Here is a 7,017-nt window from a genome sequence, read left to right as displayed (position 1 = left end):
GTTACCTTGTTAATTCAAACACTAACTGCAGTTTGCAGAAAAAACAAACATACTTAGACCATTGCCGGAGACATTCTTATTAGACTATTTCGCAGTGCAGAGTGAGAGTTAATAGTAACCTAGAGTAAGTTTACCCACTTTTTACCAAAGAACAAAAGGGTAACCAGGTTACTCGAAAAAAATGACTCCATTTAACTTTTAACTTGTCATTATAGTGAACATAAAATTACAAATTTGTACGGTTGGTTATCAAAGAAATACAACTTGTTTATCTTTTAAATCACTAACTAGTTGTCCTTCCCCTATTATTTGGCCTGATTTTCTTATAATTTATAGGATACAATTGTTGTGGCTTGACGGACAGATAGATAAGATTACTTATTTATATCTGATTATAATAATTTTAAGTGTTATCCAGACTAATTATATTTGCTAAGTCGGCAAATTGCTGCTCACATAGCCGCCACTTATTTGGCTTATCAGGATGTCTATTTTATGATGTTACTTTATAGTTGTCATCCCTGCATGATGGGACAGCCACAGTCAAAAGTTACCATGCAAAAGTTATCATGCAGTCCCAAAACGTCCTATTAATATATTACTTAGATTACTGCTCACAGTACTGTAGTGGTCATTGACCTTTTAGGAGAATATACGGTACCGTACCGTGTAACGGGTTTTAGCGTCGTACATTGGGGATTCTGGGAGACCGCCATCTTGGAGAATTGTACATTTCATGCTTTGCAGCTGCGCAGCAGTATTTAAGGGTTTTTAGGGGATTATTAGGGTTATAGTCACGCGTGTGTGGTTAATAACAAACGGGGCGCTTTATTGGCGTTGTCGGCAGGATTGATTTCGGTGCTGGGTGTGGAATTCGTTTGGAAATAGCGGTTGGAAATCGCGGCGGTGCGGGTCAGGGAAAAGGGGACCCTTGATTGCGCGCGAAGTTGTATTTCCGAATTTTAGGCATCCGGAGTCAATTGAACGGGGAAAACATTTAAAGCGTCGTTTGTTTAAAGGGTCGGCTGACGATTCGTGACTTTGGCAGTTGTTTTTGATAGTTTTTTGATGATTTTTGGGGTCTGTGAGACTTCGTAAGTTTCCGGTCATTTCCGTAAAATTTCGCGGATTATTTGCGTGCAGATGACATGTTGGCTCAAGTGTCTCTAACAAATCACAGATTTAAGACACCATTATTAAAAAAAGACAGCATATACAAATTTAGACCAAAAAAATTGACGTGATCATAGGACAAATCGAGATAAAGTAAACTCTGGGTCCCTACTGGCGCTCGAACCCCAGACCTCATGATCCGTAGGTGGACACTCTAACCACGTCGCTAAAGGGTTAACCCAACAGCAAGGCTGTAGGAAGTGACATATAAACGTACTATCACTACACTTCTCCCCCTTAACTTTTCAGAGCTTACCAGCTCTACAGAATGACACTCCATGCCCACTGCATGAGTCCGTCAAACACTTCTGACACCATTAAAGTAAACCCTGGGAGAGAAAATACCAAGGTCCCTACTGGGGCTCGAACCCCGAACTTCAAGATCCGTAGGCGGACATTCTATAATTTCTAACCACGTCGCTAAAGGGTTAACCCAACAGCAAGGCTGTTGGAAGTGGCCCATAAACCTACTATCACTGCAGTACAGTACAGAGATATTTTTTCATATACTGAAAGGGGAATCAGGTCAGAGACCACCAATTCAAAAAAGTACAGGGAACTTACTGGGAATGAGGTAAGTGTATACCTGGGAATAAGGTAACGTCTGTGCGTTCTGATTGGTCAGTCATGTAAACAAACCCAGGAAGTGATTATTTTTTCACTGCATTTACAGTATTTTATCATACATTTTGACAAAATTTGCTACATTTTATGTGTATTGAAAAAAAGTTTTATCAAACGAATTTCTCCCGCCATGTCAATGATGTAAAGGGGGGGGTCATCTCATTCACACGAAAATTACTTAAATAAAGTATCACTATTCATATGTTTTCCGTCCGATATTTTGGTAGAACTAAGATAGTTCTTGAAAAACTTGTAATTAGATATACATGTTTCGATGTATGGAAGGCCGCACATGCCATTATGTTACAATGTAAGTCTATGGGAAAACAATTCGTGGTCTCTAACCATCAATTCCTCATTGATTTATGTAAAAACTATCAAATAATTTCCAAAATTACAAATTTTCTGTTATGCATGGGTGAAAGTTTTCCGTATTATGACGGAATTCCGTATTTTGGACCTTCCCAAAGGTCATTTTTCCAAATCGTGTAAATCCGATGAGATTTCGTGGGGGGGGGGGTCAAGTCAACTCGTCCCCTAGACATTGTTCCAGTGCGGTCGTCTATCAATGGCAAAATAATGACGTCCATATTTTCCAGGATGCTAAAAATAGCGCTGATTGCAACAATTGCATCGTCCTTTTCCGTTAGGAATACCGTATGTAACATTATTGGATAGCCGAAAATAACCGAACGCTGGCGATTATTCATCCAAAAATAAACTGCAGATCGGTTATTTCCGCGGATAAGACTGAAGATTCTATTTGAAATTTCCGTGTGTAACCGTTTGTAACCGATGGTTAACGAATCATTTCAGCACGTGATACTTTATGACCTCCTTTTACGACAACCAAAAACCCGTTCATTACTGCTACTCGGAGGCAGAAATTTCAAATGTTCATAATATTGAAGAAATTGACCGATCTGACCGTCATGAAGTTTCTACCAACGGATTAAAACACCAAAGAGATTAAGAAACAAGCCAAGAACACAGTTTAACGGCGGTGGCAGTTGTTCGAGTTAGATTCAGAGGGGTTGAAAATTGAAATGGTCTGATAGATAGATATTTGCTGTGTTGCATATATTACAAATCCAATGGAAAGAAAGGCATCAGACTTCACTGCGAGGACGTCAAACACCAGAAGAAACACTCGAGTTGTGAAAACGGGGAATGAGGTGAGATGATTTTTCATTATCTGTTTATAAATGCTTATTCTATATGGAAGAGGTACTAACTCACAAGCATCCATGACAAGTATGCCTCAAATTCAAATAAAAATAAGGGTATTAAACATACAAATTAAACAAAGGCTGAAACAGAGTCGTTAACAGTGTTACCTGAACTTCATACCTTATTTTATCCTTAATTCTGGCAATTTTGGCATGGATGTGACCCCACCCTCTTCCTTTCTTCTGTCTTCTCCTTGCTTTACTGGCCATATACACTGTTGCTTGCTGGGACTGGTCTGTTAATTCTGAGTAAATATTAGTTTAACTTGCCCTAAAATTATGAGCCCAGCAGCAAAGTGTCAGTTTAAACCAAAGAAGCCAGTGTATTAGGGGAACCTATGCCCAATTTTTAAAAAAAATATATAGTCTAAATTTGGAATTTGGCTGGCTCTGCTGTATAGACTAGTTTTGTATGTCATTTAATAATGGGTCCATTTGTTTACTTTCAGGTTCTTCTAACGGTACTAAGAACACTGAATCTATGCAGACAGGGTGGATAAACAACACTCCATAACCAATGGCACATAATAAACACACATAGCATTGCCAGAAGTTAATCGATGACCTAAGGAAAAATCTTAAAGGAGTCTGGACAGATCTTATCACTGTATACCAATGAGGCAACAGACAATAACAATGATAAGAATTTGAATGCAATTGCATTGTATATTGTGAAATAATGTGGAAATAATAAAATTACAAATTAATTTTTGAAAAATAAGGTCTTGAATTGTTGTTTGCAGAAGTCTCCAAAACTGAAATACAGAGGACTCTACTTATCAGGGAAAGCTTTGTACAGTACTTGGAAATTGCTGTATTTCAGGAATATAGAATTATTACTTATGAATTAAACACTTACTGCTACAGTTTAATATACTTTCAGCAAATTAAGTTCAGTTAAATTTGTAGTTTTTCCACTTACTGTGATATTTTTGTAGAAAAATAATATATCTTTGTAATCTATGATCTAACAGAAAATGTTCAATGACCAGTAAAAATTCATCCAATATTGACCAATCAACCACTTCTGACCAATTTAGGAGTAATGATTAGGTTGCTTTAACTAAATAATAATGCCTGCATTCACCATAATCAAGCCCCAAATGCCCCTAAACAGTCATTATTTAATTGTTCATAAACTTTGCAAAATATCTTAACAGTCAGTATTGATTAATTGACCAGTATTGACCACTTCAGGGAGTATTGACCGGGGCGGTTTTAACTGGTTAAAACCGCCGGTTAAAACCAGGGGCGGTTTTAACCGCCCAACATTGCTCGTCATGGGGCACCATTGAAATTAACAATCAAAACATAAATGATATTGTATATAGAGAAAGAGGTAAAAATGCAAGTACTGTCTCTGCATACCAACGGTTATTTCAGGCTTGTAAATACACTAAAATGACAGCTGGAATAGGTCACAAAAACATACTTTTGGTTCTTTTTATGCCCCCTTTCCAAGAAGGAGGGGTATATTGTTTTGCAGATGTCGGTGGTTGGTCGGTATGTCGGTCGGTCAGACGGAATGTAGACCAATCCGTTTCCGGATGATAACACAAGAACGCTTGGGCCTAGGATCATGAAAGTTGATAGGGAGGTTGGTTATCACCAGCAGATGACCCCTATTGATTTTAAGGTCTGTAAGTCAAAGGTCAAGGTCACAGTGACCCTGAATAGTAAAACAGTTTCCGGATGATAACTCAAGAACACCTGGGCTTAGGATCATGAAAGTTGATAGGGAGGTTGATCATTACCAGTAGATGACCCCTATTGATTTTGAGGTCTGTATGTCAAAGATCAAGGTCACAGTGACCCTGAATAGTAAAACGGTTTCTGGATGATAACTCAAGAACACTTGGGCCTAGGATCATGAAAGTTGATAGGTAGGTTAGTAATGACCAGCAGATGACCCCTATTGATTTTGAGGTCAGTATGTTAAAGGTCAAGGTCACAGTGACCCTGAATAGTAAAACGGTTTCCGGATGATAACTCAAGAACGCTTGGGCCTAGGATCATGAAAGTTGATAGGGAGGTTGATCATGACCAGCAGATGACCCCTATCAATTTTGAGGTCAATTTGATAAAGGTCAAGGTCACAGTGACCCTGAACAGTTAAACAGTTTTCGGATGATAACTCAAGAACGCATAGGCCTAGGGTCACAAAAGTTGATAGGGAGGTTGGTCATGACCAGCAGATGACCCCTATTGATTTTGAGGTCAGTATGTTAAAGGTCATGGTCACAGTGACCAGGAACAGTAAAACGGTTTCCGGGCAGTAACTCAATAACACTTGGGTCTATTTTCAGGAAAGTTGATAGTAAGGTTGGTCATGATCAGCAGATGACCCCTATTGATTTTGAGGTCATTAGGTCAAAGGTCAAGGTCACATTGGCCAGGAACAGTTAAAGCAGTTTCTGATCTTCTTGTCTAAAACCACAGAGCCTAGGGCGTTGAAATTTAGTATGAATTATCATCTAGTGATCCTCTACCAAGATGATTCAAATTATTGCCTGGGATCTAATATGGCCCCGCCCTGGGGGTCACATGGTTTATATAGACTTATATAGGGAAAAGCTTTTAAAATCTTCTTGTCAATAACCTACAACATTTAAATTTTGACGATATGTATGGTTTTGAGTGGCAAGGTGAACCTTGACATGAGTTGACCTTGACCTAGTGACCTACTTTCACATTTCTGTAGCTACAGCCTTCAAATTTGGACCACATGCATAGTTTTGTGCACCAATAAATATTTTGACCTTGACATTGACCTAGTGACCTACTTTCACATTTTTGAAGGTACAGGCTTCAAATTTGGACCACATGCATAGTTTTGTGTTCCGAAATGAAATTTGACCTTGATTTTGACCTAGTGACCTACTTTCACATTTCTCAAGCTACAGCCTTCAAATTTGGACCACATGGATAGTTTTGTGTACGCGAAAAAAAGTTTGACCTTGAAATTGACCTAGTGACCTCTTTTCACACTTTTGAAGGTACAGGCTTCAAATTTGGACCACATGCATAGTTTTGTGTACCGAAATGAACTTTGATCTTGAGATTGACCAAGTGACCTACTTTCACATTTCTGATTGTACAAACTTCAGATTTGGACTGCATGCATATTATTGTGTTCTGAATTGAAATTTGACATTGATTTTTACCTACTACTACTTTCACATTTCTCAAGCTACAGCCTCCAAATTTTGAAGCACTTGCATATTTCTGTCAACCGAAATGAACTTTGACTTTGATATTGATCTAGTGACCTACTTTAACATTTCTCAAGCCACAGTTTTCAAATTTGAACCACATACACATTATATTGTACAGAAATGAAATTTGACCTTGATTTTGACCTTGAGCTAGTCTTGAAATTTGGAACATTCAAAAATGGCTCAGTGGATGGCACCAGTATCACTTTGTAATCTCTTGTTAGGTTAAAGGTCAAAGTCAGATTAAAACAGAATGGTAGAACTTTAATTTACAGTGAGCATATAATTTCTGTTCCTTGTGCAATTACTAAATGCATCAAGGGGGGCATTTCGTGTTCGACGAGCTCTTGTTAATTATTAGATATTTTGACCAATATGACAAAATTCTACACAATATATCAATCAAACCTATAATACTGGTATTTGATCTTTTTTGGAAACAGGTACACATCCCTACAGGCCAGGTTAGGGGTTCTAGACCTGATTAAACATCTTGCAAAACTTTTTTCTGTACAGTTTTACTGTTGTATTTTATGAGAAAATCATCTACCCAGTGTAGGACTTGAACCTAAAACCCCTACTTGCAAGACGGGTACTCTATCAACTGTGAAGCCTCAAAACACTACATTACCATGACCATAGCATACAAAATCTAGCTGTCTGGTAACCACATGCCTAGCCTGCCTTCTAGCTGTCTGTCTGGTAACAAGAAGCCTAGTCCATCCTCTCAGGGTTTTCAGGCATTTGGTCATCAACTTGTTTATGAACAGTGGAAT

The sequence above is a fragment of the Mercenaria mercenaria genome, chromosome 10 (genome assembly GCF_021730395.1).
Source record: "Mercenaria mercenaria strain notata chromosome 10, MADL_Memer_1, whole genome shotgun sequence".
NCBI classification, from domain to species: domain Eukaryota; kingdom Metazoa; phylum Mollusca; class Bivalvia; order Venerida; family Veneridae; genus Mercenaria; species Mercenaria mercenaria.
This window is presented reverse-complemented; position numbering follows the sequence as displayed.